At 45.3% G+C, this 10,004-nt stretch overlaps 1 protein-coding gene and 1 pseudogene across 2 annotated transcripts in view; one reads left to right on the top strand and one right to left on the bottom strand.

Moving 5' to 3' along the window:
* The window catches only part of LOC147429508 (uncharacterized), a 33,175-nt gene that overhangs the window by 18,440 nt on the left and 4,731 nt on the right, over positions 1 to 10,004 (top strand). The gene's annotated exons all lie outside the window — the stretch shown is intronic.
* On the bottom strand, positions 8,567 to 9,128 carry LOC147429509 (uncharacterized; annotated as a pseudogene).

The raw sequence follows: 10,004 nt of genomic DNA, 5'->3' as shown, positions 1-10,004 counted from the left end.
TTTGGAAAGCATGCGCAAAGTTAGCGCTCACAAACACCAAATCATTGGCCCTCTAGGCCCACAATGCGATTCCTCTTCTTAGGGCAATGTGGGTGGTACACACTCCATAGTTTTCGAGCAAACTAGTGATACATGATTGGTAAGGACACGAACAGCCAAGTGCTACAATGTGGGCCATCTCCTCCATAGTCCTCCCACCATAAAACCGAGCCAATCTTGTTGCGATCAACCTGTGCATCTACACATCATAGGAGCCCTTCTTTTGCTTGTAGTTGAGTAGCTCATCTTAACCTTGCGCCTAATATCACTGCTAAGCTCACGGCGCTTTATGCAAGCCGCCATCCTTTACTCCTCCTTGTCGGTCTCTTGATTGCCTTCCCTGAAACTCCGGGCCAAGCACATAAGCTGCCGCATGAAGTGGAGAGTAGTATCCATTCCACTTAGCTCACACAAGCACAAATCTCCGCATACTGAATAGGGTCAAGCAAAGCTTCTCAAGTGTCTCTATCATCCGATCCATGGCTTCGTAGACTTTGCCGGTGCATGGCTACAGCTATCCACAACTCGAAGTAGGTGTAAAATAGGCTTGACCATGGCATCAAGAGTGTTCACCTCCTACCAAGCGGCGTCGTTGGCCCATTCTCGGCATTTCAATCCCGTTGTTGATGTAGACTCCGACATGGCTTGGAAACTCATCACTGAGAAAGAGGCCCCTTAAGACTCTGCCACATGTAGACAAGTGGCCTAGCATAAGCGAATTGAATGCAAATCTTGTCTCTGAATATTTGAGCAAGGACAAGTGGCTCCTCTTTGAGAACTCATGGCGCACTTTTTGATGGTTGAGCACAAAGGAGACAATTTGGTTGGCGTCACTAATGGAGGGTGAAATATTGACAAGCTCCCTATGTCCTTGAGGAGGTTGTTGAGGCCATGCGCCATGCAAAATGTGACATGGATAGTGGGATGCATGCCCTCAATGATAGCCTCGACTGCCCTATTTGACGCCTCTCCATCTGCAACCATACAAAGGACATTCTCCGGGTCAATGATCTCTATGGTTCTTGTCCACTCCGCAGCAAGCATCTCGCGGCCTTGCAACTATTGGATGCATCATGTGACTCTACAAAGTACATCTCACTCCGAGAGTAGGACACCACTCCGTGGATGGACCGCTTGCGCATGTCTTTCCATCCATCTACAAGAGAGAGACGCCATTGGTCTCCCACAAATCCTTTGTTGCTTGGGTTGCTTGCTCCACGGCAAGCTTCTCTTTGTTAAGGAGGGTGGTGTGAAGTCTCTCCGATGAAGGTGGCACATAAGAGGGGCCATATTCCCTATTTTCGTAACCATGATTCGAAAGTATGGAGACCTATCCACACAAAAAAGAGCATGTTGTGTTAGTATGGAGAGTCCGAGACCCCATAATGAAATACAAAATGGGAGATTGCAATGTGCATATGCCATAAGTCACAATGGAAACTCATCGCGAAGCATGGAAGGTAATGTGGTCGGAAGAAGAATCGGACAACGACCTATGCACCTCTTCGTTCAATTTAGAATTCCAATTTTTGTTGAGGGTGCTTTGGCGATGCGCAATGGAAGCCCCGATGTAGATGATTTGTCTTGAACGCTTGAGAGGTGGAGCCAAGGTTGGCTTGCCTTTGCTCTCGTGGTGTCGTCGTGGCGGAGGGATCAACGGCAACAAAACGGCCCCTCTTGGCCACTCCGCAGCATCATACACTGCAAGCTTCTCAAGAAGCTCCAACCTCTTCTCGGGAGTAATGCGTGGGCAAACTTCACCTCGTGATCGGGTTCATGAAGAAGATGGGATCGCACTTTGTTTGCACCACCGATTCTCTTGTACGAGCATAGCTTGCATGTCCATGGTCTTGCACCGCCACCTTGACCATGCGCGGTGGAGTCGACTTCATCCCACCACGACCATGTTTGCATGGTGGGCCTCCTTTGAGAAGAGCCAGCTTGAGAAGTGGAGTTAGCTTGAGATGACACGATGGTGGAGAGAGAGTAAGGAGAGCTTGTGTGGAGAAAGAGTAGAGGAGAGCTTCAAAGTTGAGAGGGTAGATGAGGGAGAGAGTGGGTAGAGAGGAGACTCAAGAGTAGAGAAGGGAGTGGGTAGAGAGGAGACTCAAAGGTAGAGCTCCGAGCCTCGAGGTGAGGGTAGACCGTAGACTCTAGAGGCAAAGCCGCAAAGTGCCGAAGGTAGACCATAGAGAGGAGAGGCTTGAGCCTTGAGCAATTGCCAATGAGAGCTTGAGCTTGAGAGACCCAAAGGGTGGCTTTTTATAGCCTCCTGCAAAAAGAGTCGTTGGGCTGCCAGCAGACCGTTTGAAACGGCTCCTAATTTGAATTTTAAAATAACTTCGTTGGCTGTCGGCTGTTTTTTGTCTGTCCGAGGGGCTGCATGTGTTCCCGCCTGGCATGCACCCAGTCGTCAAGCCCGTCCCATCCCGGTTACGACCATTCCCCTCCCCTAAGCCCTGTCCCCTCCGTCCCTATAGCTATGATTGAGTCTCCTCTCAGGACGGAGTGGAAAGCTGAAAGGACGGACGAGTGCCGAAAAAGCGGAAGCTTTACTCGCAGGAAGAGCTCGAACAAACTGTTGACCAGAAGATGAACTCGATATTGGAAAGGATACTAAAAGAGATACTGATGTACTGACAATCTGGTTGTTTGTGACAGATAACCACAAATAGGAGCGAGGAACTCACCTCTGTATGGATTGGAAAGCATGGAGCTAGACATCCACTCTTTTGCAACGAGGTGAGCCATCTTCTTGCCATGGTGAGATCGAGAGCGACGATAGCTTAGGAATGAATCGGACATCCTTTCGATTCGAGACAACAATGATGAATTTGAATGAATGAATGATGATGCATGTTGAATGATTTTAGTGCATTAAGATTCCTATATGAATGAGATGACTAGATGATGTGGTGAGCGCATCAAGAGTTCCTATGGGATGAGATGGCTTACATGGATCTAGGTACATCAAGACTTCTGGACGGATGAGATGATTAGATGATTGAAATATTGTGTTTAGAATGAACTAAGTATGTGAATGAAGAACTTTGAAATAGGAATTTCCGAAGATGATTATTGATTTATGAGATTAATGTTGTCTGGAAGAACTTGCTAGTTGTGTGCAGACCAACAGGTGAAATCGATGATGATGAATGCAATGGGAGCAATGACCGCTTCAGAATGAATCTGATAAGTATCATGAATTTTGAATCAAACTAAATATGGAAGAACCTTCTATTTTGTGAACAAATCAAGAATGAGATGATGATGATTTTGGGAGTAGTGGCAGCTCCCGAATGAACATGATAACGAATCATGGATCACGATTGATTCAATCGAATGAATGATTAAAACCACTCTATCAATATGAACTTGGTGATGGATTGGCATCCTCGAAAATGATTCTCACACACGACAATACTTGAGGCGACAGTCTCGCACGCAACAGTGCTTGAGGGTGAACGATTCTCGCACACGATAGTGCTTGAGGCGAATGACTACTTGCACACGGACAATGCTTGAGTCGAAAAATCTCTATAGACATGATCGCAATATGGGATCAGTTAACCCGACATCAATGAAGTCTAAAAATGTGGTTACTATATACGTTGCTGGCAGTCATGGTCTGAGATTTGGAATGGATTTCTCTGTAAGTTTTCATGTGATGTGACTGTCGTCTCAAGTGTTGGATGTGTGTCGTCTAGTGCGTCGGTACTTAAGAGTCCGTGTCTACTGAAATGTTTTATGGCTTATGTCTGATTTTGCAGACGTAATCTAGGACGATTACAATTCTCAAGAGGGGATATGTCATAAAATGATGACATGGTTGTGCAACCCGGACACACACCGACAAGGTGATAATGTGGCTGACTCTACGAAAATTCCTGATTTTGCGCTGACAGTTGACATGACACTACTGTATGGATTTTCGAGTTTTGCGCCGACATGTTGACGTGGTAGATTGCACGGATTTCCCCGTTTCACGTTGGCTGGATGTGGCAGGGCTGTATGGAATTCTGTAATTTGCGTTGGCTGCTTTTTGCCAGTTTTTGAGGACTAGTTGCTTTTGGAACTTTTGCTTTTGAGTTTAATTGATTTTGGGGCCCTGCTTTTGGGCATCCCTTGTAAGAATAAAAGAGCCCTAAGGGCCTCATGCTTCAGAGCATCTGGACGCAGAGTCTCAGAGCGGAGGACCCAGCAGGAGCTATACTTTGCTCAAAGATTAATATAAAAGAAATACCGAAAGGGACGCCAATCTTTGGGGCCAATCTCTGTTGGCCGTGTCGACTCTCTTTTGCTTTGTGGAGTGTTTTGAAGTGAAACTCTACTCTGTCGCGGTAGAATCTTGACTTGGGGTGTCCAGTTTGTTACAACTCCTCCAGAGGTGAATCTGGCTCCTCAGTGCACAAGCATCTGTATATCCCATCAATATAGACAGAGTCCGTCTCTCGAGTAACGGTGTAGTGGGTGGAGCTGCTACCCGTGGCCTGTGTGCTACACTAAACTAGAAGAGAGGTTCATCGACAAAAGGATGTGACTTATTGCTACGCCAACAGGTCTAGGTCCAACTATGAGGTCATGGATACTAGAGATAAAGCTAGGTTGTGCCATGACATAATCCATGTACTATCTCCATGTCTGTGTGGGAAATACGTAAAACCGCCTGCAATTGGAAACCTCTGTATGCCATTCAAAACAACCAATCCATGTGCAGATCCCATGTCTATCAAGTGTCGTCCATACTGAGCTCCACATCCTGTGACAGTCTAGATATGCCCATCTCTGCAATATCGAGCTCGCTCAACATCTCCTCTGAAGCATCATAAAATATTGTCTATGCTAAGCAATCCTAGCATTGAACTCACCCGGATGATAATGTCACCATCTCTATAAAACTCCCATATGTCATCATCCAAAATAGCAAAGGGGGACTGTTGTCCTCTAGGTGGTGGATCGACAGATGTACTAGGAGGAAAGTAGCATATAGCAATGTATAGGTATTTGTCTGTATGAGCTTGCAATCTCACCCACATGTACCTCGCCTCTCATCTCTGCGGGCAATATGTATCAATGGCTGCAACTCCTCCCTAAATAAAATTCCACTCCCCCTAAGGCCCGTCCTCTATGCTCTGATCGAGTCTCCTTTCTGCAAGCTGTCCCCCATCTGTATCCGCCCAAAGGCCTGGTGTGTCTCTGAGTAGAAGATGGTGTCCTTCCCGGTGAAACTGTCCTCCAAAGCACCCACATCAAGACGTGGAGACCCATTACAGTTCTAGGTAGCAAGTTTGAGTATGGTCCCATAGGTCTCGTGCCGTCATGCGGAGCGCTTCTCCATAATGACCACTCTCCCATCTCTATAAAATGCCACCTTTCCTTTCTCTCTGGCAGTCCTTATCTCTAACATGACTTCTTTCATATGAGCAATATGTGAGAGTGTCAGGTCATCCCCAAGAAATACCCCCGTTTTCTTTAGTGTAGGACGTCTCTTCAAGAGTCTTTCTTCGCTTTCATGGGAGGGAAACGAAGGAGCAATGCTCTCTCCTTTGAACTCTCCCCATTTTGTTCTTCCCCACTCTCCATGCCTTAGTGAGTGTGGCCTCATTACCCATCAAATGTAGGAGATCTTTGACCTCGCCTTCCACATTATCACAGTCCTTTAGGCCGGTTACACCTACATGCAAAGCTCTAATCTTCCTTCTTTGCTCTTCCTCTTGGGTCATATTAATGATTGTGGAGTGGGAATGGTTGTTAATTCTTTCCCCGTCGCTTTCTTTGAGACTTTTGTGCACTTTTCGGCTTCATCTACCGTCTTTTGTGTTTTCGTGATAACATCCACCCATGATGACATCGTTGCTTGTGTTGCTTCTCTTCTCCTTGACTTTTGCACTTGTTCTTTGATGTCATTGAGTTCATTTATCACAGAGGGCTGGATTTCTCCCTCTTCTAGTTCCCTCCCCACTCTAGCTTCCGCAAGTCCTCGCTTCAGGGTTGAGACCTCTTCCTAGAGCGCTTGGTCTTCAACAATAGGTCTTTCTTCCATTGCAAGACTTGCTTGAAGACCATTTGGATGAAGTTGGCCTTCTCTTTCCACCACCCTTCCATTCGGTCTTCCACTCTTTCATCTCTTTCTCCACTTGTGTTATCCTTTTGTGGTAACCATGAATGTTGCCTTTGTCACAACCGATGGGGATTTGCACATAGGTGACCTGACCTTGTCTAAATTCGTTGAACAAAAGATACAGCAACTCATTCGTTCTTCCTCTCCTCCTAATGTGCATTGTTGCAATTCAATACATCATCAATGCTCTGGCCATATGCTTCTGTGTGTGCGCATGAATGTGTTATGTGTTCATGTGTGTGCTTGCTACTGGACTGGGCAGCAAACAGTGTGTGCACGTGCACGCGTGCTTACTACTGGATTGGGCAGCAGGTTGTGTGTGTGTGTGTGTGTGTGTGTGTGTGTGTGTGTGTGGTGTGTGTGTGTCAACGCACAGGCAGGCAGGTTCGCCCGAGCAGCTAGGGAGGGGAAGCCGAGCAGCCAAAGGAGGTGACGCCGAGCAACCAGAGGAGCGCGAGCAGCGGGAGATGACGCGAGCAGCCAAAAGAGCGCGCGCAACCGGAGGGAGGGGGGGGCACGTGAGCCTGTGGGCAGCACACATGCGGGCAGGAGAGAGAGAGAGAGAGAGAAAGAGAGATGAGAGAGAGAGAGAGAGAGAGCGAGAGAGAGAGAGAGAGAGAGAGAGCAGGTGCAAGAGTAGCAAAACCCTGATCTACTGCAACAACGAAACCCTAAAAACCAAGCGAAACCCTGATTTACAGGCAAAACCCTAATCTACGACAGATCATGAAATCGTGATTTACAGTGTCGGGGGGGTTTTGTGTTCGAAAGGTGAGCCGGGAAGGCGCGGGGCCTCTAGCTGTGAGAGGTGTGAGGAAAACAGTTGCAGCAGACACAATGAATGTAAACAAAGCTTGAAATTAACAGCTTGAACAAGATCTGAAGCTTAATTATAGCTTAATTATCATTAACAGTACCGTTGCTTACATTATTGAACTCCTTCAATGATTAGAGTAGCTTGGAAGCTTGAATTAGAGTGGTTTATGGTGTCTTTGATTAGATTGTCTATAGAAGATTGGATTAGAGTGGGCTATGGAAGCTTGGCTTAGGATTAGAGTGCTCAAAGCTTATGGCTTCCTCCCCGCTAATACAACAGAGCACGAAAACTTGAATATCTCTTAATCGGTGCAGAATTAGCCTCTGTGTGTGAGATGCAAAAATACTCAAAACGTCCTTTTCCTTTGCGTACACGGCCCGTTTTGTCCAATTACTGTCTGGACTTTTTCGGCCTCCCTCATGCATAGATGTGAAGTCTCTTACACACTTTCCTTTTTACCACTAACCACATGTCTTCCTCTACCAAGTTGCCTTATATGTCCTAAGAGCCCTTTCACATGTAAAACTTTTTCTTCAAGCATAAAATCTCTACGCTTAGGCTTTCATAACCACATAAAGCATACACTTTCTAAATCTCTTTGCTTGTTTCCTTGCTTGTTTTCGAGCCCTGGTCAATGCTCAATAAATGTGTGAGCTTCAAATAGACTTTTCTGCTTCTCTTTACTCTTTTTTTCCATCGTGGAAGCGGAGCGGCACGACAACAGGCGAAACCCTAATCTGCAGCAGATCAACGAAACCCTAATGCGCAGAGAGAGAGAGAGAGAGGAGAGAGAGAGAGAGAGAGATTTCTACAATTGCCATTCACAAAGCAACCATTAAGAAACCTACATGTGTTGAAGCTACATATTTTGAACCACAAATATTAATATATCTAGCAATCTGTTCGCCGCACTACAAATTTGCACCACACAAAAATTTAATATAATAAAATAAAAAATTTGTGATCTATCAACAACTACATGCTACATGTAACATTTTGCTCTATATATAAGATGCTCCTCTTGTCTCTCGCTCTAGTCCACACAATCTACAACTCTGTCCTCTCGGTATGCCTGCTGCCCACCCAGTCTCGACCTCGAGTCTACGTGAGCATACTCTAAGCTGGCCAATGGTGTTCCTCATGGCATGTGGCATATACCATGGTCGTCGCTGAATGACCCCTGCCTCAGCAATCCGCTCTAAGTGATCTCTGTAGAACTTCATCTTCATGGGCAACGGAACCGGCGGGTCTACCAATGTCTGCCTCACATGCGTCCGATCACATATATTAACCTCATTCCCTCTGAAATCAGTCACCAGACAGCTGTATGTGCGTGTTTAAATTGTTCTGCAATATGGGGAGAGGAGAGAGATGAGTCTAGAGAGAGAAGAGAATTCTAACATCGTAGGAAACTATCCCAAGAGACCTATCCACAAGGAGAGTTAAGAGAGAGAGAGAGAGAGAGAGAGAGAGAGATGAGAGCATACAAGCACGTGCAAACTTGAACACGTTTAAGTCTATGCAACAAGACAGCTTCCAGGCTTATATCATCAGTAAATAGATCTTCAAGTACACAAACTACATATACAGGCAAAAATGTTCAACGTCTTAAACATTGGAAGTTCACCTAAAAATGTCTCACACACATTTGACAGCCACAACAACAACAGCTCAAAAAGTAAGGGATTTTGTCTCTTATAGATTGGACACCTGATGCGCAAATGCATCAAGAAAAAGCAGCCTAATTTAGATGTTAAGACTCATAGCCAACTCTCAAGAACAGGCTTGCTGTGCCGGAATCGATAGACATGTCAATCTGCATGGCGCTGCTTCAACTGCTTAAGTTGCTGATTCATCTATCTATCTGTACCAGCATGTGGGTAACGCAATAGAGGAGCCAATAGAGCAGTAGAGCAGCAATGACAAGAATGGCATTGCGCTGGCTCTTCATCATCGACTTTTGATGTTTGTATGTTCTGCCACAGAACATTCAGGCCAGCACACTTCGGCATGTGCTCATATTTCCAGTAGATATCCAAAAGAAGGAATAGGCAGAAAGGATAATCGCCATTAATGGTTGCAGACAAACTCCTTGCAACTCCAATGACCCTTTGCGAAGGCGCTCAAGCCCGGCATTGTTACCAGTAAAAGAATGATGGCCTCTGCTCAAACCGTATATGCCAGTACAGCCCTTCCAATGCCATTTTTTAACCTGCAAAATTGCAAATGCTTCTGTTTGAAGAGAAACGTGCCTAATTAAAAGAAACTTCACGCTACCATTTTTACCCCTATGATGCTCTCCTTCAAAAACATTTAGTAGAGGCATACTAAACAAACAATGTATGTTGAACTAGGTCAATCAATATCAAACCTCATACAGTCCAATTACAGACGTACAGATCCCATTTAGACATCATGGAAGGCCAGAAACAAAAAATGATAACCAAAAGATAACAACCTTACAAATGATGGTTGTGCTTTTGCACTACAGGGAACTAAAAATGCTTTTATCGAACAGAAACATGTCATTGACCTGCTTTTGAGAGAGAGTGAGCTTACTGATGTCCTTGTCACAGAGGAGAATCGACCAGAAACAAGAAAACTTCAACGAAAGGTTGACTGTCCCAAGACTAGAGCAGCTGCATTCAAGTAGAAAATGAGGTTAGTGTTTTCCATCCTATCTGACAGGTTAGCAATCTGGCTGCGGAGTTTCTTCCCCCAATGCACATATGGCCAGAATCTGCTCTTACAGCAGTAAAACAAATTTGGCTCAAAAATAACCAAAAAAAATTAGACACATAAAAACCAATCTTGAACAACGTAAAAAGAAAGGTGACTAAGATCTAGTAAAACGCATGAGGAACTGATAGAGCCAAATTCACTCAAAGCTAGGTCATGTCTCAACGAAAAAGTCGCAATATTCCATGGACCCAAGAGAATCAAATGCCAAAGCATGTGTCTGGAGCCATCCTGCCTGAACTTCAGAGAGAGTTTTATTGGAATGATGCGAGTTAGACAAGCAATGAC

This window comes from Adiantum capillus-veneris, chromosome 22 (genome assembly GCF_014529385.1).
Source record: "Adiantum capillus-veneris isolate H3 chromosome 22, ASM1452938v2, whole genome shotgun sequence".
In the NCBI taxonomy this organism is placed as follows: Eukaryota; Viridiplantae; Streptophyta; class Polypodiopsida; order Polypodiales; family Pteridaceae; genus Adiantum; species Adiantum capillus-veneris.
This window is presented reverse-complemented; position numbering and strand designations above follow the sequence as displayed.